The sequence below is a fragment of the Thamnophis sirtalis genome, unplaced genomic scaffold, assembly GCF_051295495.1.
Source record: "Thamnophis sirtalis isolate CommonGarterSnake01/CBP01778 unplaced genomic scaffold, rThaSir2_p1.2 scaffold_6, whole genome shotgun sequence".
NCBI classification, from domain to species: Eukaryota; Metazoa; Chordata; class Lepidosauria; order Squamata; family Natricidae; genus Thamnophis; species Thamnophis sirtalis.
This window is the reverse complement of record NW_028261386.1, coordinates 29,357,639-29,382,788: the sequence shown is the minus strand read 5'-3', so window position 1 is coordinate 29,382,788 and position 25,150 is coordinate 29,357,639.

Below are 25,150 nucleotides of genomic sequence, written 5' to 3'. Positions count from 1 at the left end.
CTTAACACACATATATGTAAATGCCATGTCCTTTACAATGCAGCATTTTGCATGCTAGTAAGTCTCATTTTGAGCTGTTCTGAATAGCAGGTTTGTGAGACAATTATTTCACTAATGTCATCGGGGGAATAAACAGACTCCAGGCTTTTAAGCAGATGAAAGACAGAGTTCTACTGTAAACAAACACAATACGATGAAGGAGAGGTAACAGAATTTTCTCCAGCTTGATGCTCTACAAAAATGGTGAGACTGCAGGTCCTATAATTCAGCAAAGTAGTAGTTTTGAAATTTAAACACAACTAGAGAACTAGGGAAGGGGTGGGGGTGAATACCCCATGAAACAGTGGTGGGTTCAAAAATATTTACAATGGTTCTGTGGACGTGGCTTGACAGGAAGGATACTGTAAAATCCCCATTCCCTCCCGATCAGCTGGGACTCAGGAGGCAGAGAATAGATGGGGACGGGGCCAGTCAGAGGTGGTATTTACCGGTTCTCCAAACTACTGAAAATTTCCACTACCGGTTCTCCAGAACTGATCAGAACCTGCTGAATACCACCTCTGATATGCACCCAAACTGCCATTGGTGCCTTCAGCACTAGGAAGATATATGAAAATTTTCCTAATTCCAATTGAACATTCCATAATGAATACAGAGAGAGGATAGGCTCCTCTACATGGCTGGAACGAGCTCCCTGTTGAGATCCGGATCCTTACTACCCTCCCGGCCTTCCGCAAAGCCACCAAGTCCTGGCTGTTCCAGCAGGCTGGGGGAGCTGAGAAGCATCTACCTCCATAGAAATTGTGCATGTTGGTTTTGTTTTTAATATGTTGTCTTTGTCTTGTTCCCCCCTTTCCCTTGTCTTTTGTGAGCCGCCCAGAGTCCTCCGGGAGTGGGCGGCATACAAGACAAATAAATAAAAAAATAAAAAAAATAATAAATAAGTTAAGTGTTTTAAAGGATGCTGCTAATGTCTCATTTACAAAAGGAAAGGGCAACTTAAAGACTTATAGCATTTTTCTTACAGGGATCTCACTAACCACAATGGTTGAAGCACCATTTAAATATAAATGAGGACTGGGTTACTATAGAAAGATCCTACTGTAGATAGGTCCTTGGCCTACATGTTGAAGCTGATAAACCATTCTGGCCCTAACCTTCAAATTCTATTCAAGCAGGAACCATGAGTTCAGAAGGCCTATAAACCACGGATCTCCTCCTTCACTGGTAGTGCCCACCTATCAAGAATTAACACTGGTAGCAATGGAGAACTTCAATGTACAGAAAGCAACTCTACTTACTAGAGTGCAGCCTGTTTTCTTCATACCAGAACCTTACAGCCTCCAGTCTGATGGGGGGGGGGAGGAGAACCTGTAAAATTTATCTTGGTACAGAATCAATGTATTAAGTGGAAGGAGGAAAATTCAAGATTTCTCCCAAGCTCATAGAAAATCTTGGATCTGTCCACATGTATGAGATAGCTTATTCCTCTTTGCCTTTTTTCCATCTTTTATGGTATCCACTTTCCCCCCAAAAAATGTTAAATGTTGGCCCCCTCAGTCACCAAAAGAATGCCTGCACTATGAAATATTACAAGATATGCACTTTAGTTGCAGTGGTGGGTTCCGGATCTCATTGAAACTGGTACATCATGCGTACTTACCGCCCATGATGCTCCGCGACGTCTCCATGACACTCCAACTGCTTGGCGGAGTGTCGCACAGGTGTCGCGGCAGGGCTTTTGGACATAGTGGCAGGGCTTTTGGACGCCCCGGCGCTATGTCCGATATAGAGACGGGACGCCTCTATGTCAGACATAGCGGCAGGGCTTTTTGGCATCCCGCCTCTATGTCGGACATAGCGGCAGGGCTTTTGGCCGCCCCGGCACTATGTCTGACATAGCGGCAGGGCTTTTGGCATCCCGCCTCTATGTTGTACATAGCGGCAAGGCTTTTGGCCGCCCCGGCATTATATCTGACATAGCAGCAAGGCTTTTGGCGTCCTGCCTCTATGTCGGACATAGCGGCAGGGCGGCTTTTGCCGCTTTCTTTCTTTTTGCCTCACCAGCCATAAACCTCATTGCACGTCAACCTATTTATTGAAGCTATTTCCCATTAGCTTCAATACATAGGTTAAAAAATATTTTGCCACACCTGTTGCTTTTCTGGCTGTTTTGCCAATGGAGCAAGGTGCGATTGTGGGGGATGAAGAACTTCATAAGTGAAGTTGTTTGCACTATCACACCAACACTGGCCAATCTGGTATCTGCTAAATATCCCAATATGATTGGGACAATCATAGTTTTGGTTTGGAACTTTGTTCCTAGTGGGCTGGTGACATCATTAAGGCAACGAAAGGAATGGAAATGATGGGTGACATCATGATTTCCTCAACCATTGTTTCATCTCCAGTTTGCCTCCCTGATCAGGGACTAGGCTGCTTATTTTGGTAGTGAATCAAGAAGAACTTCAGAAAGGTTATATGTGAGAGTGGCCAACAGGATATACAACCAGAAGATACCAGTGGGATTTGGATGGATAATTTTAGAAGAGTAAAGTCAAGGGCCTTTTTCTGTATAGGATTTGATTTCCAAAAGTTTCTTATTGTTCTAGAGGGTTTTTATTTTTTATTTTTTTTAAAAAAAACTGCTTTTAACTCCAGACTGGGGCTTTTCCTGACACTGAACAGAGTTGTTATTTTCAAAAACAGCTTATTATACCACCCCAGGTCTTTTCCAAGAACTACTACAATCCTGTTGGAAGCACCTACCAAGATGCTTCTGTATTGAAAATACATTATAATTGCTCAGGGGATGCTCCTTTCCTGTCTCTATTATTTTCCCACCAAAGTGGTACCTATTTATTTACTTGCATTTGCATGCTTTTGAACCACTTGGTAGGCAGGAGCTGGGATAAATTGGAGGGAGCTCATTCTGTCACATGGCTTGCTCTCGGAATATGAACTGCCAAGCTGTCAACCTCTCAATGATCTTCTGACTCAGTGTCCTAACAACATGAGCCAATGTGTTCCCTTTCTAACTGAAGTGGACGTACTAATGCAATCATATTGTTGCATTAGTCAACCAAAGAAACCCAAGCAAACCATGAAGCTGCTTCAGTGTCTCATATTCTGTATAATACAGGGTATATATAAACCCATCCAGAAAAGGAAACCTGTATGCCTTTTGTCAATCATGTCATTGGCTTTTCAATATCCCATGTTGGGATTCATAAGATGAAAAGACAGATATAGGCAGAACTTCCATTGCTAAGCGATAGGGTTATGAAGGGAGTTGAAGCCAATTTTGTGAGCTTTTTTGCTATGGTTGCTAAGTGAATCACCAGGGTTGTTAAGCAGAACACATAATCATACAACAAATCTATCTTTCCCCATTGATTTTGCTTGTCGAAAGCCCCTGGAAAGATCATAAATACAGTCATGTATTTTGGGACTCAGGAAACTGCAATCATCACAAATACATGCTGGTTACCCAGCACTCAAACCTTTATCACATGATCACAGGGTCACAAGGAATGGTCATGAGTCAGTGTTGCTGTAACTTTGAACAGTCATTAAATGAATGATTGTAAGTTGAGACTGTAAAACATAAGACAAAGGCAGAAAGTCAAAATAATTTAAAATCCTCCAGAGCTCTGACAAGCTCTTAGGCCAATCTGCTCAATCCAGCGATTGAGCAGCAAATATGTTTTCAGACACATATTGCTGGGTCATAATTTGCCAATTCAATAAATTGGCAGGCTGTTGGTTCTTACGTATTACTTAGATACACTTCATGGTTTGAGCTTAAGGTCAGTGACAAAGTCTGCCTGAGCTGCAGTTATTAATATCATATGTAGAATTAATCCATTTAGGGCTTAAAAAACGGAATGCATGAGAGGGAGAAATGTTTGAGGGAAAGCGATTCTTTATTTAAAAAAAATAAGGGGTTTTGTAACATATTGAATAAATATGCTCCTATTTCTTAGCCTGATATATCAGTTGATGTATATGAGACAGCCTGTGATCTCTTCTGCTGTAGAGAAGTTAGTTCCAAAGGAGTCTCTTAAGTCTAAGAAACCTTCCCAAATATCTGATACCTCAGTTGCTCTTTGCTTGAGGGGCAGTGTTTTCAATTACCTGACGTTTTGTCCAATAAATTGCTGCGTCAAATTACATGATAGCACATGCTAGCGTCAATTTGTCACTGAATGTAGCCAGCCACACAAAATGGCATGTTCTTTTAAAAAAGATATACGTATATGTTACCATTATATTGTTTTGCTGTTGAATGTATTTTAGAAACAGTGCCAACAAATCAGGACTGTATGCTGACTGGGGAATTCTGGGAATTGAAGTCCACACTTCTTGAAGTTGCTGAGGCTGAGAAACACACATCTTGAACCATAAACTAATCAGAGAGCAACGTTCAGACAACCTGCTAAACCCCAGAAAAAAGAAAATCAAAATACAACACGTGTTTTGTTAACATATCTTTTAAGTTGTTATTAGACATTGTACAAGTACTGTGCGAATACTACCATTGACTGGACTGCAAATTGGAATTATACATGGTGTAGGAATCACATCCCCAGTTTGTAACATCATAGATAACTGAAGCAACCAACTACAGTTTTCTGTCAAGTCTAAGCATGAAAGAGGATGGAGGAAGTAAAAAAAAAGACCAAATTATTCTATTTCTTATCCTTTCATAACTTTATGTCTGAATTAATCAGAGACCAATGCCCACTATGGCCAAAAACTGACAGAAGATAACAGGTCATGAGGATGTGGGATCTAGCCCAGCTGTCCAAAATGTCAAGTTTTCACACAAAAAAACAGGAGGAGGTTGGTCCTATGAAAGACCCTTAATAAACATCAGGCAAATGATTGTCTCAGTGGTAAAAGAGGGCAAAGTGGGCATTTGCTGGATCCCATCACTTCATTTCCTTCTCTGTAACATCACATCTGTCCGTCAGCCTCTCGTTTCATGCTGAGTCTAGCCAGCCTTTCCAACCAGATGAGTTGGCCCAGCCATTCCCAAATAATCCCATCACATCTAGAGGGCAACTGGTGGGTGAAAGCCAAGGGCCACATTTAATTAGTCTGACAGCCTTTCTGATTGGAGTGGTTTGGAAAGCCTATGAAATAAAATAGGAAAGAGAGGTAATAAAAGGACACAAGAGAGAGGAGTTTTGAAAATGCCAAAGTTCTGAATCTCCTCAAGAGTCTCTTTTGCCCCATTTTAAAAGAACTCAGAAAGGATAGCCGCTTGGTCTTCCTAAATGGAATATAGGCTTTGCAAGAAAACAACAACAGTGCCCCACATTATTATGTGGCACATTTATGGATCAATTGAGGGAAGCAGAAATGGGCAACTCGGGAGAGTGGACGCTTGGCTCTCCTTCAGGAAATGCCTGCTTGTATGCTGCAGCTGTAGTGTGAGTACTACAACACTCCACTTACTGAATGGCAACAGCTTTATTAGCAAGCCAATTCAATTAAAGCCAGTGCAGCCCAGCAAAGTAGCAGACAGTGCACTCTGCATAAAGAATATGGAATCGTGCCTACATTTCCCGAGTGCCCTCAGCCCTAGCTGTCCTTCCATATGAGAAGAGAAAGGGATGAATGAATTAGACTCGGATGATCATAATTAATGGCTGGCTGTCAGAGAGTCAGAGGAACAGAGCGGGAGGGGGGAGGGAAATCTGAATGTTGGGGAAATAAAGCCAAACACTGGCCAAACTGTGGAGCCCAATCTGGCTCTTGTAACACTTGGGAGAGTGAAGAATCGCACTGCTGCTTTTTGCATCGATTGATGCTTGGCACTATATCAATACATAAAATAATTCATTCATTTTTCATTTTTACAGAAGGAATCCCGCAGGCCAGACTTATGAGAATCCGACTTGGAGTTTTGAGGTGGGGAGATGATAGATAGATGATACATAAATGATAAGATAGATGATATATAGATGAGAGGGTGTGTGTGGATAGATGGATAGAGATAGATAGATGATAGATAGATAGATAGATAGATAGATAGATAGATAGATAGATAGATAGATAGATAGATAGATAGATAGATAGATGAGAGAGTGTGTGTGGATAGATGGATAGCGATAGAGAGATAGAGAGAGAGATTTAGAAGACTGCAGACATCTGTTTGAAAGCCTTTGAATGTGTGCCCACTAAAAATTCAGTTAAGAATAAAGGCATTTAATTTGTCCTTCCCTGTTAACCCCAAATGCTGGCTGAATATAAAAAAAGCTAGCTTGTCCTCAACTAAAGCCTCAGCAAACTGAATTATTTACTTATTTATTAGTCAATATAGAAGACTGTCCAGTTTCATAAAGTGTCTACTCAGGTTACAACTTTGAAACAGTAAAAATGAAGAAAAGAATCTTGTATATCTGGAAGAGAAATTATTCAAAGTAACAGGTAATGTCTTATAAAGAGCTTATCACACACCCTAATCCATGATGGTGAACCTATGGCACACGTATCGTAGGTGGCATGCAGAGTTCTCTCTTCGAGCACGCGAACTGTCACCCCAGCTCAACTCCACTGCACATGCTCAGACACCTCCTGCTGGCCAACTGGTTTTTAGGTCTCTTTCACACATGGAGGGGGGGTGCATGCAGGAGATGCACATGCATGCGTGGGGGTGGGGTGCATGCAGGGGGTCACACATGCATGCCTGGGGTGGGGGAGCATAGGGGGTTGTGCACACATGCACAGGGTTGTGGTGGGGTGCACATTGGGGGGGTTATGCACACATGCATGGGGGTGCCCATGCATTGCATTATGGGTGTGGGTGTGGGTGAGTGTGCTTTTGGCATGCAACAACAAAAAGGTTAGTCATCTCTGCCCTAACCCAATGTCTGGGGAAACAACCAGACTTTCAGAGGCTTTTTAAACACCGTCAGGGTGGGGACTGTATGAATCTCTGGATGAGAGATCCGAGGGCTTTGGAAAAAGAAGCCCTTCCCATCTGTACCATCATTTAGTGCTCCTTCTTCTGCTATTCTTCTGATTTATTGGAAAAAGAAGTCAGCCCCAGTCCCAAGACTTCCCTCGCATGGAGCTCTGTCCTTTTGGAACTGCTCCTTTTGGAGCATTAAGAAATATTAAAACACCCTCAAAGGTGCTAATCTCTGATCTGCAATTCCGCATCTTCAGAAATATTCTACCTGCCTTCTTTGTAAAGCCTATTGTGAGAAGGAGAATAGCCTTCCCTTCCCTTGGGCTATAGAATATCTTTGTGTGTGTTTGTGTGTTCATTTATCCTATGGAAAATATGAAGTAAATAATTTGCTTTTGTGACGTCACAATGGGACTCAAGAGCCTCCTGGATGCCATTGTCTTTAGCACAGAAGCATGTTTTCACATTTCAACCCTTTTTATTTTCAGGCAGGATTCCATAATAAGAGTACAAAATTCTGAACAGCTTTCCAGATATGTTGGGAGTATAATTTCCAGCATTATTTCAGGAAGGCATATATGGACAATACAAAGGTACGTGGACAAGTGGTCTTACTGCTGGATGGCAGCTTTACACATTTACAAAAGATTAGTCCTGCTGGATCAGATCAAAAACCTTCCTAATCTAATATACCTGTTTTCCACAGTGACCAAGAAGTTCACACTCAAAAGCCTTTTCCAGCATTGGTTTCAGAGCTTGGATGGTATCCAATAGGCCTTTTGGTTTATGGTCTACATTCTGAAAGACAGCATAGAGACAGAATGGTTAGTACTCTCTGGATAATGCGGTCTTCTATATTGGCTATGTTCTTCATTTTGATGTAAGGCTTTGGAACAACATATTAATTGGAGATTTTTTAATAAGATGTTATTGGTGGTATTATTGAATATTGGGTAGTTTTGTGCAGCATTGTTTTTTTTTAAAGAAAGTACCTTTTATTTTTGCTTTGATTAGTTGTCTTTAAGGAGTACCTGGTGGCTGACCAGTAGGTGGCTGGCTGACAAATGGGGGAGCGGTTTGAATTTGCTTTTAGAAATGAAACTCATCATGGCTCACCTATACAATGCCTTACAGTGCTGTCCCAAAATGTTGCCAATAATAAGAATGCTGTACTATTCATTTGTAGGTTTGGAAAGAAAGGGTAGAGCAATCCCAAAGCTTTGCTACTGTAGACAAAGCTGCCCTTTGAATGCCAAGGGCATTGCAACCGATCGGCTGGCTGGCTGAACTCAAAGCAGGTCACCCTTCACTGCTCATTTCGCGATTCAGCTGTTTCCCCTGGGGCTAACTGTCCACTTTACCAGCAGACGCTGATATCTCTGAAGACTGCATTTGTCCAGCAAAATGCTTCAGCTGAGCCAGTGATTCAGTTACATGAGGCATCTGCAGCTTTGATCACTGAGAGGTCATGAAACTCTTGTGTGCCCAAGAGAAGGCAAGGGTCAACTTTATTTTGTATTTATTTGCCCCTTTTTGAACTCTCTATCTTCCCCATGTAGCAAAATCCAAGATTGTGGAGATAAAGCAGCTTCTGTTCTTCATTTCCTTAATTTAAAACAACATTCTGTACTATTTTATTTATTTATGTTTTATGTTCTTTCTCACTCATTCTTCCCAATGCATTCCAAAGTACAGTGTTTAAAAGATAAGACACTTTTTCAGCAGGAATAGCATGGTTTCCTATTATTCATCTCTGTAACTGTGTTCTGTTTGCTAAGTCCTTTAGAGAGTTCTATATTCTTGTTCCCATTTCATGGACAGGCAGTTAAAGCAGGGCTTAATCCAAGATGTGACCCTTGATATCATCACCAATTAAATCAAATAAAAATGAGTATGCGTCTAGCACATGCGGAAATCCAATCTGATATCTTTTGTTTCCTTCAGTCAATGAAGAAAAATTACAATAAATTACAACAAATAAAAATTTGAGGACTTAATTACTTACAATATTAGCAAAATATGTATTATTTCCCCCCCAAATGATTTTGGAGTATATGAAGCAAGAATCATTTGTGTCGCTAACTAGAGTGCAAGAACAGGGCTTGGTCTTTGATCCAGCAAGGTGAAGACTAACGTTAGCTATATGCATCATTGGTCTGGTGTGATCCTCAAATTGATCCATTGCTTTCTTTGTTTACTCTATGGCAGGAGCAGCAAAAGAAAGGAAGAAAGCTTTTGAAGAGTATCGTTATTCCCTAGACAGTCTGTCAATATGGTCATATCAGTAATTTTCTCACCTTCCCAGGATGGAGATGGCAATAGTGACCGACTTTACAAGTCTGTTCTCAAGTTTTCTCAAGGGTGTGCTACGTATGTGACTGCTGCTGTTCAGGCAAAACTATAAGATTAGTGGGAAAATGGGAAACATTCTTACTATAGGTAAGTAAGGACGTCTGATGCCACCATGTATCTGTAGAATCTATTAGAGATGGTATTCAGCAGGTTCTGACGAGTTCTGGAGTATCAGTAATGGAAATTTTTGAGTAGTTCGGAGAACTGGTAAATACCACCTCTGACTGGCTCCGCCCCCATCTATTCTCTGCCTCCCGAGTCCCAGCTAATAGGGAGGGAATGGGGATTTAGCAGTAACCTTCCCCTGCCATGCCCACCAAGTCTTGCCTACCAAGCAACACTACGCCCACCAAGCCACACCCACCAAGCAATACCATGCCCACCAAGCCATGCCCACAGAACCAGTAGTAAAAGAATTTGAATCCCACCACTGGAATCTATAGACCAGAGAGTAAAGATGTTAAACTTACTATACTAAGGCATGAATGCAAAATGAGACTTAATATTATGAACCAATGAAGAGGTTTACAATTTATTTAACTGATATTACCATTACTTTTATCACCTCAACAAGAGACATCAAATCTGCAGGATCTTTTGAGTAGGATATCAAGAAAAGTCAAATATGATATAATATAGTTTTATTTTGTTTAATTGTTACAGGACTGATAGAAATTTTCTCAGTATGAAAAACAGCTTAGCACAAATACATGCTGATGTTTCCAGTTACAAGAAAAATATTCTACATAATACTGGTGCTCCCTATGCATACCCTACATATACCAAAACTAGTTTCTGAAGAAAAAGGCAGAAAATCTTCATGTTGTTTGGCTGCCCAAGAGTGCCAAGACTGTATTGTCAGTCAGCTATTTTGAATTGTTGTTTCTCTCTCCTTTTCACATGCTTTTATCCTTGGAAAAATCTGTTCTGTCCTTATTAGTTGCATGCCAAGAAGGACATCATGCACTTTCCTTATTATAATGACTACTTTTTGTATCTCACTGCCACCCTTTTTCATAACATCCTGGCACAGAATTTACATTTCCTAGCTTCACAATGTATGTTGTCCATTCCGTAGGCTGATATCTATTGATAAAGACAAGAGCTCGCTTCTCATTGGTTCCATGCTGTAGCAACACCAGCTGTTTTACTTCTGCTTAGTTTTATTTTCTGTGGCCATCAGCCGATTCAAAAACATGGTGTTGATGTGGCCTTTACAGCATTTTGATATTTCATACAATTCTTGACATCTCCGTCTGTTCATGTCCACTGACCTTGTTTCTTTATTCATACTGTGCTTCTTTTAGGCTTCCAACATTTTGCCAGCCTCATTTGGACATCTTAGTATTTCAATTCATCCATCATTTGTGTAATAAAATGGCTTCTGCAAATTCTGCCCTTTTGGTATAACATATATAAGCTGCATTTTTGTATGTTTTTGTTTCTCTCTCTCTCTCTCTCTCACACACACACACACACACACACACACACACACACACACACTTGCTCTTGTTCTCTCACTCTTGCTCTTGCTCTCTCTTTCACAAACACACATTTTGTGTAAAACATACATATATATCAGTGGTGGGTTTCAAAAATTTTTAGAACCTCTTCTGTAGGTGTGGCCTGCTTTGTGGGAGTGGCTTGCTGGCCATGTGACTGGGTAGGAGTGGCTTGCCAGCCATGTGATTGAGTGGGAGAGGCTTGGCAGTCATGTGACTGGTTGGGTGTGGCCAACTTGTAAAATGTGGTGAAACTCACTTAACAACGCTCTTGCTTAGCAACCAAAATGTTGGGTCAGAAACTCTGGCATTTGAAGCAAGTCTTAAAGCTGTCAAATTACAAGACCCTTGCACCCCTAACCCTTTGGGAAAAAAACCAGGGGTGTTCAAACTTGACAGTTTTAAGACTTGTGGACTTCAACTCCCAGAATTCCTCCTCTCACTCTTCATCTTGAGGATGGGTGGATGGGTGGAGGGAGGGAGCTGGAACCGGTTCTAAACGGCACTGTAGATTTGTGAAACCTCTTCTATAGAATTGACAGGAACCCACCCCTGATATGCATGAACACATATACCATATTCAGAAACATTTCTTAGAGTTCATACCGTTGGGTGGGATCAACTTTCATAAAAATAAACTAATACTTAGGATTTAAATAGCAACAGAGCTTCACATACATATTCTTGCAGCCATCCTTATGGCAGGTTAAAAGCTCCTGAAATATCTCTCAACTTCCATCAAATTTCATTGGCACAAATGCCAGAAACTGACTGCATGGCTTCTTACCACATAATTCTTCACTGTGCACCCCCCAGAGAGATATAGGTGTGTGTGTTTGTGTGTGTGTGGCATCCTAGGCCAGTGAATGCTCAGCCTTCGCCTAAAGTCATTCTTAAAACCAACCTTGCTTCTTTGGCGTCCATACACTGCTTCATTTGTTTTGTTTTATTCTTTACATTTCTCGTCTCATTTTTGAAGATTTTATTGACTTCCCCCCCGAAACATGACTTTTGTAGTCATCGTCTCAAGTTATTCTCTCTTCCATTCATTCTCTCTATCTGACCAAACTACTATAACACAACATTTCCTTTTGTCTGTCCTGATTCATCAAATTTCAATTACTGGGTCTAGTATTTTGGCTGGGTCTATGACGACTTGACTATATGACTGTGTGGGATACTGCAAAGGACCATAAATGCAGACCAGTTACTGAGTCCCTGGGGGTCCACAACTTTGAATCTGGGTAGTAAGTACCCATCCCTTAGGTCCATCAGGATTTTGAACAGTCATTAAGCGACCGATCATCAGTCAAAAATTACCTGTGGGGAACCCGACTAGTTACTCCACTGTGAGAAATGTCTGTTACCTATTCTTTGTTTTCTATTCCTTAGCTAGTTTCTTACCCACAAGAGGACCTTCCCTTTTATTCCATGGCTGCTAAACTTACTAAAAAGTATTTAATGAAGGATTTAATCAAAACGTTTTTGAACATCTAACTAGATGATGTCTACTGGCTCACCTTGTCTACATCTTTATTAATGCCCTCAAAAAACAGTGGTTAGATAGGACCTTCCTTAGTGAAGCTGTGTTGAGTATCCTTGAGCAATGCCGGTGTCTCCAAACATTTGCTAATTTTCTCTTTCATAGCAGTTTCCCTATCTTCCCCAGAACAAACCTTAAGCTGACAGTCCTGTAATTTCCTAGATCTTTGCATGAGCCCTTCTTAAATATTGGCCACCTTCCAGTATTCAACTACAGAGGCCAAGTGGAGAAACTATGTTTTAGTTAGAAAGTCCATAATCTCAACTTTAATCTCCTTAATAACTTTGCCATTTGGACCTTCCTTTCAAGAGTCGTTTTCACCAGTCTTCTCAATTTTGAGAACTTCCCCTTCCTGAAATTAAATAGGAGTCTGAAATTTGTTATGACAATCATGCGTTTCTTTGAATGTTGATCTTTTTTTACATTATGGTTACTAATCAGTTGAACTATATATATTTCTCTCACCAAGTCCTGAGCACTACTTAAGAGTAGGTCTAATATTGTTCCTTTCCTGGTTGATTTCACAACCAACTGCTCCAGCGCATTGTCATTTGTGCCATCTAAGAATTTTTACCTCTCTGTCTTCACCTACTCAAGGTAGGCAATTGAAATCTCCCTTATTTGTAAGACTTTCTTTCCAGAATTTTTCTCAGACTTCCCTCTCCATCTCCAGTAGCTTCCAGGATCTCAGTTAGATAGTTGATAGTGTACTACCAATATTAACCTACTTTTAGAACTGATATTTCTACGCAGAGCAATTCCTTTGAATGATCTTGTCAGACCCAAAACCAAGATAACACATAGTGGTCCTTCCAAACTGAGTTTTTTATTATTTTCACACCTATAGACAAACTCTTATCAAATTGAGGACTCTACTATCTGCATCTAAAATATATTGTGAATTATTAGGGAAGGGCTGTCTTCACTATCTTTCTCCTACTCATAACACCCAGACTGAGTCACCTCTTATTCTTCTGGAATCCACCTCATACCTCCTAGAAATCCATCTTCATCTATCATAGATTTTCTCCTTTGGGAATGTCAAGAAAACTTGATTCAATGATCTCTTTTACATACAAGATGACACCACTTCTACCATGCCCATCCTTGTCCTTTCTATATAATTTATTACAGGAATAGCAGTATCCTACTGATTTGCCCAAGAGTACCAGGTTTCAGTTACATCAACCATACCTACACATTTTTCTAAGATCAAACATTCAATTCATCCATTTTGGCTGACAGGCTCCTAGTATTTGTATACCAACTGATACACAACATCATTCACTGTATTATTTTGATTTGTGCTCTAGTTTCATGTAGCCTTGTTGAAAAAAATCATCACAAGTGACTATTTTATCCTCTTCTATTATATTACTTCCTCTTTGGAGCAGACATAATTCTCATCAATTCCTTCCCTAAGCAACAATTGTTTCCAAACTGGGCGCTCCTCAATTCCTGATAGGCTATCCACTGTCCTGAGTTTAATAGTTACTCTGCTATCTTTTTAATTAGCAGCATCTTAGTCCCATTTTGCTTCAAGTGAAGCCTTCAATTCTCTCCCTTTCACGTCCAGATAGTCCTAAAACATTTTCCAGTGCCAAATAAAGGAGAAGCCCTCCTCCTGCCACCAACACCTCATCTACACATTGACACATTTCATCTCTCTATTTAAAGTAGTATTTATTACATTATTTTCATATAATAAATGTTTTGGGGGTCAATGTATTGTCTGAAACTTCATGAAGGGTCCATATGTTTAAGAGTTTGGGGAGCTCTAAATTAATTCAACTGCCTTAATATGGCATTTGCTTCCAACCCCCTTGCTATATTATCTTGACTTAAATTAGAAATCAGCGTGCATGCTAGAAATATATATATATATACATATATACATATACATATACATATACATATACATATACATATACATATACATATACATATACATATACATATACATATACATATACATATACATATACATATACATATACATATACATATACATATACATATATATGTACGTATGTACGTACATATATATATATGTATGTATATGTATGTGTATGTGTATGTGTATGTGTGTGTGTGTGTGTGTGTGTGTGTGTATGTATATATATATATATATATATATATATATATATATATATATATATATATATATATATATATATATATATATATATATATATATATATATATATATATATATATATATATATATATATAAATATATAATCTACTAGATCCTGTAAATCTTATTGTACTGATATAATAATATTGAAATCAACTTTTTATCAATGCAGTATGAACCTTGGTTCCTATGGCCCGTTTCACAATTTAAAGAGAAAAGGCTTAAGGAGGGCATTCTAATCAAGACCCATTCTAGGATTTCATTTTAGCACAGTAGCTGTTTTTTTTTTAAAAAAATGCCACAATGTTTTTGCAGCTGTGTGTTTATATTGGGGCTAAGAAATATTTGGGACTTGCTAAAGCAAGGGGATGAAGGGGAAGAGTAAGAGTGAAATCACACATCACTCTACTTACTTCACCCTTACAGGGGAACAAATCTTTAGTTGAAGAGTTTTATTTTTTGTTTGTTTTACCTGAGGCTGGATTATGATTTGGTCGAGTCCAGAAGAACCGGTCAGATCCCAGAGTATCCTTTCTCTTTGCACGATTACAGGCATTAAAGAGTTGAACGACCGCCAGAACCGTTTGGCCCCGAGCTGTCGCTCTCTCACTGCTAATCTAGAACTGAGATGGGAAACCCCGAAGCTTTGCAGGTTGGGCTGGTGTTCTTGTCTTTCTCTCTTTTATTTTATGTTTTTGGCAAAAGTGTTTGCTGTCAATGGATGATATAAGGTCTTTTATGTTAATCTGCCAAGGCACCAAATGAACATTTGAAGTGTGTGTGTGTGTGTGTGTGTGTGTGTGTGTGTGTATGTGTCAGGGCTAGGAACAAAATTGGGAACAACTGCTGCGTTGAGACGCCCAGCCTAAACAAGCAGCAGACTCAGGGGGTAAAACCTTGATCTCAGAGGCTGAGCTGTAGCATGGCCAGCCGGTCTATTTTGTTGTGCCATTTCTCCATGTTTGTTTGCATTTTAAACATTTAAAAGATGCTCACTGCGAGAAGAAAATTAACACATCAGAGAGCTACGCATTGTCCTTGTGGTATTCAGCTTCTACTTTTAGCAAGCATGTTGCAACACACATTTGAAAACAGAGCTTCGATCGTATTGTGCTGGCCGTCCTCTCCACTTTTTGACCTCACCCTGCGGAATGCCCCCCCCCTGACCTTTTGGGGTGTTTGTACAAGGAAATGTGACTTTCTGCTTGCAATTGTCTAAGAAACTGCGGCCTGTTATATGACATTACCTGCAGTGTTTTTAAACATTTAAGCAGATTTTATTTTAAAAAGCAGTCTAGACAGCACTTCAACTGCCTGTATGAACTGACCTTCCTCTAGTAGTCATAAAAAACTAGAAGGAGTTTTGTATGTATCCACATTTGAAATTACATTTTTTCCCATTTTGTTACTATTCTATTATTTCTCTTTGAAATACAGCTGAGGGTTCTATCAACAACCCTATGAAGTAGCTTAACTAAACTTACAATACAAGTCCTGAAGTGCATTGCTGAACAAAGGTTTGGACCCAAATATCCTCAGTAGTGTTTCAGGGATGCAATAAATTACAGTATGTTAGGTTCAATAAATAGAGAAGAATATAGGTTACTATATACTGTACTTCTAGGATAGGTCATATCCTATATGTTGTTGTTGTTTAATAGCTAAGCATCTAGTCCTTGTTGCTATTAGATAAGCTTTCAGATTCACAATGCCTGGCCAAACACTGAAAACTAGAGAAGACAGCAGAACCAATGCTTTTTAGAGGAATCAACTTTAATGATCTCCACATCTTGTTAATTCTCTATTTAGCTTTTAGAAACAATAAATTGTACAAAAGAATTCTGTATTTTTATACACAGGTATCGGAGTGGTTTACAAGAAAATAAAGCCAAATATATGCAAATATATTCAGCTTTTAAAGATAGATCCCAATCAATGTATTAAATTGCAAAAATAATTACCTCATTTGTGAAGGTTATATTATGCAGGTTTCTGATTATTCAAAATGGCAAATGTGAACTTGTCATAGCAAACTATTGCAATTAGTGTTTCAATTTGGGGAGATTCCGCTGGATGACCTTTAGGTATCCCTTCCAGATCTGTGATTCTGGGATAATAAGGAGAACCATTGAAGCAGGTCATGCCAGCAGAAAGTCTAGCTTAGGTTTTATCTCTACGACAGTCATGGAGACAGACACTTCTTTCCTATTTATGCATTTGTGCTATTTACTTTCCACCCACATTTCTCTGTGGGCTTCATCCTCCTGGATACCGAGAAAAGTTCTTATCTAGGTATATCTCTGAACCAATGTTTCTCAATTGGCCCCTTGAAGATGTGTGGACTTCAATTCCCAGAATTCCCCTGGTAGCATGGGGAAACATCTTCAAATGACCCAGGTTGAGAAACTTTGGTTTAGAGAAATTGCTATTGAAAGGAAAACTGCTTGGAAAGAAACCACAAGGTCATCAGTCCTGAGCAGGTTTATCTTCTGGCACCCATTTACCTAGAAAGGGAATGGCTAGGCATGAACAGCCTTCTAGAAAATGAACACTTATGGAGATGGTTGTGCCTTAAGTATTGTGACATTAAAGGATAAAGGATTTAAAAGTCACAACCAGCAACTTGAACTATCTCTGTAAACAACCTCCTGATAATATTATCATAAAGCCCAGTCTAAATGTGTACTCTAATAGCTGAAACCTATGATAATTATAGTCCTGGAAAGCAAAACCATGGACAGCCTCAGTGGTACAATTCAGCTGGTTCTATCCAGTTTGGGTGAACCAGTAGTGGTGGTGGTGAGATGTTCCACCCACCCACCTGGACTTCATCACATCCCATGTTTTATGTTCTGTGCATGCGCGGAAGGTCCTGTGCATGTGTGGAGGTGGTATATACGAGGAGAGAGGGTGGAGGGAAGGAGAGAGAGGGGGGAGAGAGAATTCACATTTGTGAACTAGAAGCGAAGGTAAGTAGATTTCACCCCTGGACACCTGTTGCCATGGTCCAGGGGTGAAACCAACTTATTTTTACTTTCACATTTGTGAACATGCACACGCATGCTCTCGCTTCACTCACACGTGCCACCTATACATGTGCACAGGACCTTCCACATATGCGCAGAGCATCAAAAATAGGTGTGATGACATCCGGGTAGGTGGGCGAGCCTCCCACAGCTACCACTACCAGTTCACCCGAACCAGATAGAACTGGCTGAATTGCACCACTGCCATGGTTTAATCTGCAGGGTTGCAGAACATGAATGACTGAATACAGTTTACCTCCCAGCACCCAGCACCTGAAAAGATGCCCTCTAGAGAACGTTCACGATGGACACGTAACCTGAACATCCAAAAATAACATCTACCCATTCGTAGCCATTTATATTTCCAAAAGTGTTTGAGATCTCCTGCACCAGACCACACTTTTCAAGAAGGTAATCAAAGGGTTTCCTTCAAAAAAAGAGCACCAGGGCATTCTCCTTCTGTTCATCTCCGACAGCTAGACAGCCATTTTTACTATTTAGTCTAACAGTCCATTGTTCTTAGCTCCTCCTTCGTATTTTATGGCAAAGCAAAACATTATGGAAAGTATTCTACTCCAAAACCTTGCAGAAAATTTTAAGCGTGTGAAATGCCCTATCTATCCCCATCTTCTCCTCTTTGTATGAATATTGAATTAAAACAAGTTACATTTAGAACAGCTTTTGGTGCCTTACTTACACGCCTGCCCAAATTGGAGGTTAGCCAGCGAGCTGAAGTTTACGATCAAATAAGTGGCATCCTATGTAGCAGAACCTCAAGAAGCACTAGCAAAAAAGGCAGGAGTAGCTCTGGTATCTGAGGCCTGCAATTAAGTTACATTGCTTTGCCTTCTCCCTCAGGGTGATGGCATGATATATTAGCTGTTAAGGAGACCCGTAGATGAGGAGAGGATAAGCTAGTTGCCTCATTAGTTTATATGCAGTGGGAACTGAAGTGAAAAAAAAGCCTCTTTTTTTTTCAAAGGTGGAATTCTGCAGGGGGAGGAAGTTGGCTGTGTTTATTCACTTTGGGCCAGCTTCCTTTCTTAAAGGTCTTTCCAGAGGATTAAAAAAAAATCCCATTTGTCTTCTCTAAGAATGTAGAAAGAGTCCTGCTAAATCGGGTCAAAAATCCATCTGGCTCAGCATTTAACCTTAACAGAATAGCACAGAATAACTGCGTTGGAAAGGATCTTTGAGGTCTTCTAGTCCAACCCTCTGCTCAAACAGGAGACCATGTACCATTTCAGTAACCAGACTTAAACAGTCTGGGTTGTTTAAAAACCCAAGGTGTTATATAAAGGCAACAAATCAGTGGTGGGATTCAAAACATTTTACTGCCAGTTGGGCGTGGCTTGGTGGGCGTGGCAGGGGAAGAATACTGTAAAATCTCCATTCTCTCCCCACTCCAGGGGAAGGTTACTACAAAATCCCCATTTCCTCCTGATCAGCTGGGACTCGAGAGGCAGAGAATAGATGAGGGCAGAGGCAATAAGAAGTGGTATTTACCAGTTCTCCAAACTATTCAAAATTTCCACCATCAGTTCTCCAGAACTGGCGGTTCTCCAGAACCACCTCTGCATCTATCTTATTTGGAATATTTGATATTCAGAAGATATACGGGTGGTTCTCACTGACTGACCACACTTGGGACTGGCAGTTCAATCGCTAAGCACCACGGTTACAAAGCAAAAAACCATGTGACCATGTAATACAGATGATATTTCACCATTAGGCAAATCACTACAGTCATTAAGTTAGACATCACATGTCTGTGACTTATGATTTCAATTTGTGTTCTCCGTTAATTGTATTCATGTAAACCAGTTGTGAAGCTGACAAATGACAATCCCATGACCATGGGACACTGCAATCATCGGTCACAAAGGTGGTTTTTTTGAACCATTAGAACTTCAAACAGTTGATAAACAAAATAGTCAGTAAGCAAGGACTACCTGCACAGCCTCTAAACAAAGAGGCTCTATTCGAATATCATACATGAAAATGCCATAATTCATGGTAACCCGTTGATTTGAAAGTTAACTGGTTAAAATCAATAGGATGTATTTGAGAAAAAAGATAAAATAATTTTGATATCCTATATCTTATCCTTCCTTACCAACAGTGCCAGTACTAAGACACCCCAGAGGGCAACAGATGACAGAAGGCTGAAACAACAATTTAATTGACAAAAGTAACCAGTCAGCATTTCATATTATAATGAGACAAAGAGCTTGGAAGTTACTGATTCCAGAAGGCTGAGAAATTCTGATTAATAGTGAAATTCCCCTCTTATTTGGGACCTTACACTTTACAGGTAGATGGGCCAAAAAGATTAGGTGAACTTCAAATGGTTCATCCTAGCCAAAACGATGGGTAGGCTATGATTTGAGATACATGAACTAGAGTTTGAGCCAGATATCAGAACAACATTGGGGATGGAGGAAAATACACATACTGGATTTATGCCAAGGGGTTAAGTCATAATGTCTTTAAACATGATCTATTGAAAAAAGCCACGCTAGTAAATATAGAATATAAAATATAGTAAACCATATTCTATTATTCATATATAAATCTAAGCCATAATATAACAATAGGTCTTGTTTAGAGCTTAGAGCAGGAATGAAAGTCAGCTGGTTCTGACGAAACTGAAATTTTAAGTAGTTCGGAGAACCTGTAAATACCACTTCTGGCTAGCCACAGAGTGTGGTGGGAATGGAGATTTTTGCAGTATCCTTCTCTGCCACGCCCACCAAGCCACAGAACCGGTAGTAAAAAAAAATGAATTTCACCACTGGCTTAGAGTAAACTAAGCCATTGTGATTTATTCAATGCCTTAGTTAAATCATGGCAAGAGCCGTGGTGGCACAGTGGTTAGAGTGCAGTACTGCAGGCTACTTCTACTGATCACCAGCTGCCAGCAGTTTGCCAGATCAAATCTCACCAGGCTCAAGGTTGACTTAGCCTTCCATCCCTCCAGGTTGGTAAAATGAGGACCCAGATTGTTGGGGAAAATATGCTGACAATATGTAAACCGCTTAGAAAGAGCTGTAAAAGCAGTGTAAAGTGGTATATGTCTAAATGCTATTGCTATTGCTATGGCTGAGCACAATGTGTAATTCAATCTCTTGTGCTTTCTTTCTTCTAGGTCCATTTGCAGTCTGTTGCTCAAATTTCAGTCTATTATTCACCCTGGTCAGACACAACACGTGATTCTATTACTGGGATCTGAGTTGAGGACCATTAAACCAATACCATTTGGAGGAAGCTATGTGCTCTATTGGTAGATCTTTTGGGGGCACATGAATTGTCTGTCTGCTGGTTAATGTATCTTTATATCCACTGTGGGCATCATGCAGCCTGTATATTTGCAAGTGAATTAATAATTTTCAAAATAATGTTAAGACTCCAGTGATGTCCTTCACAAGAAAAACAAATCCAGCTGCTCTTAGAGCTTTTCAGTGCTCAGAGAAAGTAACGGTAAAATTTCATGCCCATTAATTATGGGGTAACATTGAAATATGTTACATAAAGTTATGGGTCATTTCTTCTTGTACTTTTCATACTCCCAGTATGAAATCCAATAATATCTCTCCCCATGTTTTCACCAAGATACATGTATGACATCTCTTTGTTAAATACAAGTTACCAGATCTCACATTTGTTCAGACTTTGGCCCATTTCAAGTTTGTAGAAATCTCCAGTATACAGACAAATGGAGTTATTATTTTTTAAACAAAAACCCTACATAGATTTAATCTTTTTGCCCTTAGGATGGGGTGTCGGGCTTTCACTAGATTATCAACATAATTATAGTCTGGGATACAGACAATTTATTCCTCTTGATTGAGAAATAACTATTGCAACTTGCCACAGTAGTAAAATAAGAAAGGGAAGATGAGAGAAATGTGAAATTCCAGATTTAATATTTTTACTCTTCCTCCTCCTCCTCCTCCTCCTCTTTCTTCTTCTAGAAAGGTGCCCCTTTCTATCATTCCCAAGGAATCATGTCCTGTTCTCTTCAGTGAGCCATAAATGCACTTAAATTGCCTTGAATAGCAATTATTTCTGAAATATACATCCATCAGCCATGTCAGATGGTGGGAATTGTAGACAAATGAATCTGAAGGGCACTAGGTTGCAGAAAGCTGATATTCAATGCAATCACTGCATGCAATACATTGCAAACAAGCATAAGTAGAAGGAAAATAAGGGATCCTCAAGTAACAATAAGGACATAAGTAATTAGATGCTAGGTCAAGGGCCCTCTGGTCCACTATCCTCCATACAGGCAAGGAGGACAATAGCCTAAAGAGATTGGATATTATGAGCAAAGATTATTGGAGGATGGTGATAACAAGGAATAGAACCCCAAAGAGAGTATTTTAACTTATTACACTGTGTAATTGCACAGTGACAGAAAGGACAGCACTCCAAGGGTTAACATCATTGCCCAGAGGATCATTGGTTGCCCTTTCCTGTCTTTGGAAAAGCTTTGTAGCTCCAACTGCCTTAAGAAAGTTCATAACATTCTTAAAGATTTATCTCATCCTGGGCACCCTCTTTTTTGGGGGGACTGTAACCATCTAGCAGATGGTACAGGACAATAAAAACAAGGACAAATAGGCCGAAAAACAGTTTTATCCCAGAGCCCAAAAACTTCACTGGAAGTTTTTAAGAAGATGTTGTATAATAACCATTTGTTTGAAGTGGTGTAGGGTTTCCTGCCTGAGCAAGGGGCTGGACTAGTAGACTTCCAAGGTCTCTTCCAACTCTGTTATTCTATTCTATTCTAGCAGTAACTATATTGAATTATTCTGTATAATGTAATATTAATGCAGTATCAGGGGTTTCAATTCAATTGTATAGAACAGTGATGGCGAGCCTTTTCGGCACTGAATGCCCAAACCGGAATTCATATGTATGGGCGTGAATGTGCATGCACCGGAGCACTGAAAACCCGAAGACCAGCTGGCTGGTGCTAGCATGGCTGTTTGGGGCCATTTTTTGACCATTTCAGGCCGTTTTCAGGTTGTTTTGGGGCCAAAAATGCCCGGAAAATGGCACAAAAAACCTGTTTTTTGTTGGGGTTTTTTGGGGCTATTGTTCAGCCATTTTCTGGCACTCCAGCACCCACGAAAACCAGCTGGCTAGCATGTTAGAAACCAGAAGAGCAGCTGGTGATGGTGTGCGTGCCCACAGAGAGGGCCCTGCCTGCCACCTGTGGCACGTGTGCCATAGGTTTGCCATCCCGGGTATAGAATGTGAGGTTTTGTTTTATTTTTTATCGTTTTCTTATGTATGATGTACACTGAAGATGGCATTTAATTTCATTGTACGAGGTGCAATGACAATAAACTTAACTAAACTAAACTAAAGCCCAGTATAGATAGCGTTGGATATAGGTGTGCTATAAAAGTGGGCAGGAGGTTGAACCAGATGATATATTAAGTCCCACCCACACCTTATATTCTATGATCCTATGATTCTACAATTGCATACTACATCATTTTCTTGTAGGTCCCACTAGCGTTTACTATTCTAATATTATTATGGTTGGTCGTACATTCAGATGTTTAAATTATCTAAATCTCAGTCGAACTTTAAATCTAAATCCAAAATTATATATTTATTGCAATGACTACCATGAGAGAAATATCAAATCTTAGAATGGCGGTCTAACCCCAAGGAAGTATGAAAAATGCAAAATGGTGATGGTAAATATATGTTCAAGGTCCTTCCCCCACTCTTTTTTTAAAACTTGTGTTGCAGGTACAACACAGATAGATAAAGGAATATGGCTTCAGCTGTCTACTGGTTGCTAGCTTCTTGATAGACACCATTTTTGCAGATACCATTGAAGCCACGCATGGTCTCTAAGCTCTATGTTTAAAAGTGGCGAAAATATTGTGTTATTGTGTTAAAAAACATGTTTTTGGGTTTTCCCTTCCTTACTTGCCTACCATGAACCAGAGTACTTTAAGCAAATTGGCAGTAATAAAGATATTTATCTGGTTATGTTAAAAAAAAATATACAAGCATAAAGGAAGAGCAATGAGAATTCAAAATGTTGACATACACCCAGCATCAATAAAAGGTCATACTAAATCAGCTTTATCTTCCCCTGAATAGCTGGCTATAGAACTCTTCAAATAATATCTAAAAGGACTGAAAATTCTCATATCAACTTATATCCATCCAATGATATCTTTTATGAAGCGAATTGCTGAAAGTGTGTTAAATGCAAATAGGAATAAATTCAATCAGTTCTTTGCTTACTTGACCTTCCTCTCAATTTTATAATCAGCGTCCAATAATATTGTGTATAAAAAGGAAGGATTACCAGTAATAAAAACTTCCTTTTTAAAACACAAGAGTGAAAAAGCTGCTATATGAAGATTTCAATAAAAATGTGGCATGATCGTGTATCAGGTAATGCTTTTCTTGCCTCCCTTCCCTGAACTTTTTTATTTTATTTATTTATTTATTTCTGTTTTGCTTATTCATTTATGTTGATTTCTTAAAGCACAGGAAATAGGCAGATGATAGACAGGCTAGCAATCCATAACTCTTCCGTTTTGGGAGTTTCAACCTGATTAGATTTATGGATTCCAAACATCTGTATTAAAGAATGCAGCTGTATTAAAGAAATCCTATTCATCTCTACACTTCTCATGGTGGTCAATCACCTGTCAAGATTATTTTAAAATAAACAATAATTTAAAACAATAAAAGGTACTTTTATTGGCTAACAGTTGAAAATCGGGATCAAACGATAATTCTGATCGGGCCATTGGGTAGATTGCATCATGATGTCATCTGTTTTGATGCAAGTTATGTAATTTCCACCAATCATAATTCATGTTATTTGCACCATCGCTTGTTCCATTTGCATCCTTCCCAATGTATATTTATGGATACAATAATACTTCTTTATGCAACACATAAAACTGTGGAACTTGCTACCATCAGATGTGTTGACAGCTATAGTGTGGATGGTTTGAAAAGAAATTCCTAGAGGATCTGGCTATCAATGAGTTCTTACGTTCTTAAGGTCACCCAAACTGACAAACTGTTGTAAGGGTTTGTTCATCCATGTGGACATGGAAATATGTCTGCCAGATGTCAGACACACTTCCTTACTTCCTTCCCTTTACCAAGGGAATTCTAGATAGAAATCTTCCTCTAAAGACTTTGGGAGATCTATAGCTGAATGTTTAGGTTATGAGTGCCATGGCTTCAAAATGATGGGTGCAATCAAACTCCCAGTCCTATTTATGTATGTGTAGTGCACATTAAAAGAAGAGGTGGAGTTCTGATCACTCAGTCATTACAATAGCCATCACTGTGGATGCCCTTGGTTTAAGGACTGAGTAATGCCTGAGATGGATGCAGGTATTATTTTATGAAACCAGATATACAATATATTCTTCCTTTCATTCAGGAGCTCAGAATATCTCCATTTTCACTTGTTGGAGCATAAGGTAATTAATTCCCCATCTTACACAAACCTAAACCAGAGAAGAAACCCTACCATAAGTGGTGCTGCAGTTAAAATGATAGGGATATATTGATGTTCTTTTTTCTTCTTCTTCAATCTATTGCTGAAAATAAAGAGAAGCTATAGCCAATGGCATTTCTCATTTTCCCCCATTTAAAAATATAATC